The sequence below is a fragment of the Arachis ipaensis genome, chromosome B1 (genome assembly GCF_059453495.1).
Source record: "Arachis ipaensis isolate K30076 ecotype BB chromosome B1, ASM5945349v1, whole genome shotgun sequence".
NCBI lineage: Eukaryota > Viridiplantae > Streptophyta > Magnoliopsida > Fabales > Fabaceae > Arachis > Arachis ipaensis.
Window position 1 is genome coordinate 94,467,951 of NC_142436.1, and position 3,056 is coordinate 94,471,006.

Genomic DNA, 3,056 nt, shown 5'->3' on the forward strand with positions numbered 1-3,056 from the left:
CTGTTCCTGGCGCCTGAACGCCAGAAATATGCCCATTTTGGGCGTTTAACGCTGGAACTTGCCCTATTTGGGCGTCCAACGCCAGATTCTTGCCCATTTCTGGCATTGAACGCCAGTCCTGCCTTGTTTCTGGCGCTGAACGCCAGTTTTGGGCATGGTCTGGGCGTTCAGCGCCAGCTTTCCACCCATTTTCTGGCGTTTTAGCGCCAGAATTATTTTTCCCTGGGCTCTTACTGTCCTCAGGTGAATCTTTGGTGGGTTGCTCATTTCTTGAATTTTTGATGCCTTGAGGTGGGGTATTTAATGTTTTCCCACTTCTTAATTGAACTGCATGGCATTCTTCTGCTATTTGCCTTGATAGCTGCTGCTTTGTTTGCTTAAACTGTTCGTCCATATGTATATTAGCTATCCTTGTCTCTTGTAACCTGTCCTTAAATTCGGCTAGCTGCTTTGTTAGAAAATCCAATTGCTGATTGAATTCAGCAGCTTGTTTTACAGGACTGAGTTCAGCAGTTACTGTTTTAACCTCTTCATTCATGGAAGGGTTGCTGCTTAGGTACAGATGCTGATTCCTAGCAACTGTATCAATGAGCTCTTGAGCCTCTTCAATTGTCTTTCTCATGTGGATAGATCCACCAGCTGAGTAATCTAGAGACATCTGAGCTCCTTCTGCAAGCCCATAGTAGAAGATGTCTAACTGAACCCACTCTGAAAACATTTCAGAGGGGCATTTTCGTAGCATCTCTCTGTATCTCTCCCAGGCATCATAAAGAGATTCATTATCTCCTTGCTTAAAGCCTTGGATGTCCAACCTTAGCTATGTCATCCTTTTTGGGGGAAAGTACTGATTCAGGAATTTTTTTTGTCAGCTGTTTCCATGTCTTTATGCTGGCCTTAGGTTGGTTATTCAACCACCTCTTAGCTTGATCTTTTACAGCAAATGGAAACAGTAATAGTCTGTAGACATCCTGATCTATTTCTTTATCATGTACTGTGTCAGCAATCTGTAGAAACTGTGCCAGAAACTCTGTAGGTTCTTCCAGTGGAAGACCGGAATACTGGCAACTTTGCTGCACCATGATAATGAGCTGAGGATTCAACTCAAAGCTACTGACTCCAATGGAGGGTATGCAGATGCTACTCCCATATGAAGCAGTAGAGGGGTTAGAATATGACCCCAGAGTCCTCCTGGACTGTTCATTTCCGCTTAGATCCATGATGGAGAAAGGGAGATGATGTAAAATAGAGAAAATATTTTTATTTATTTATTTATTAATTTATTTCGAAAACAAAATAAATCAAAATAGAATAAATAAAAATGAGTAAAAGATTTTCGAAAAAGTGAGGAGAGAGAAAGTGGTTAGGAGATTTTGAAAAAGATATGATGATTTTTGAAAAAGGTTTTAATTTTCGAAATAAAAATCTGAATTTTTGAAGGAGAGAGAAAAACAATAAGATAACGCAGGATTTAAAATTTTTAGATCTGAGGTTCCTTATTTTCGAAAATTTTGGAGGGAAAACACCAAGGAACACCAAACTTAAAATTTTTAGAAAACCAGAATAATTTTTTGAAAATTTTAAGGAAAATCAACAAGAAAACACCAAACTTAAAGTTTGGCACAGGATTTAATAGAGAAAATATTATTTATGAAAAAGATTTTAAAAAGAGTGTACCCAACTGCCACGGGCTTGGACTAACGCTCTAGCCAACTAGGCAGTAAATGTAACACTTGTTTTAAAGAAGGATATTTTTAACCAAGAACAATAACAAGAGACTCTAAACCAAAAAGAAAAATTTTCCTAATCTAAGCAACAAAACAATCCGTCAGTTGTTCAAACACGAACAATCCCCGGCAACGGCGCCAAAAACTTGGTGCACGAATTATGAATCACACTTTTCACAACTCGTACCACTAACCAGCAAGTGCACTGGGTCGTCCAAGTAATACCTTACGTGAGTAAGGGTCGAATCCCACGGAGATTGTTGGTTTGAAGCAATCTATGGTTATCTTGTAAATCTTAGTCAGGAAGTCAATTATGTTTATCAGTTGAATTGCGAATAACCAAGAGAGCATAATTTAAAGGTTACTTGTTATGCAGTAATGGAGAATATGTTGGAGTTTTGGAGATGCTTTGTCTTTTGAATCTCTGCTTTCCTCTGTCTTCTTGTTCACGCACGCACGTCCTCCTATGGCAAGCTGTGTGTTGGTGGATCACTGTTGTCAATGGCTACCTTCCATCCTTCCAGTGAAAACTACGCTCACGCGCTCTGTCACAGCACGGCTAATCACCTGGTTGGTTCTCGATCCGGTTGGAATAGGATTTACTATCCTTTTGCGTCTGTCACTAACGCCCAGCCTTCAGGAGTTTGAAGCTCGTCACAGTCATTCAATCCTTGAATCCTACTCGGAATACCACAGACAAGGTTTAGACTTTCCGGATTCTCATGAATGCCGCCATCAGTTCTAGCTTATACCACGGAGATTCTGATTAAGGATTCTGAGAGATACTCATTCAATCGTATATAGAACGGAGGTGGTTGTCAGGCACTCATTCATGATTTGAGGAAGGTGATGAGTGTCATAGATCATCACCTCCATCACAGTTAAGCGCGAATGAACATCTTAGATAGGAACAAGCGTGTTTGAATGGAAAACAGAAATACTTGCATTAATTCACCGAGACACAGCAGAGCTCCTCACCCCCAACAATAGGGTTTAGAGACTCATGCCGTCAGAGAATACAAAGTTTTGAAAAAATGTCATGAGATACAAAATAAGTCTCTAAAAGTTGTTTAAATACTAAACTAGTAGCCTAGGGTTACAAAATATGAGTAGACTATGATGGATGATGCAGAGATCCACTTCTGGGGCCCACTTGGTGTGTGCTGGGCTGAGACTTAAGCAATTCACGTGCAGAGGCCATTTGTGGAGTTGAACGCCAGTTTTTATGCCAGTTTGGGCGTTCAACTCCAGCTTTTGATCCTTTTCTGGCGCTGGAAGCCAGAATTGGGCAGAGAACTGGCGTTGAACGCCAGTTTACGTCGTCTATCCTTA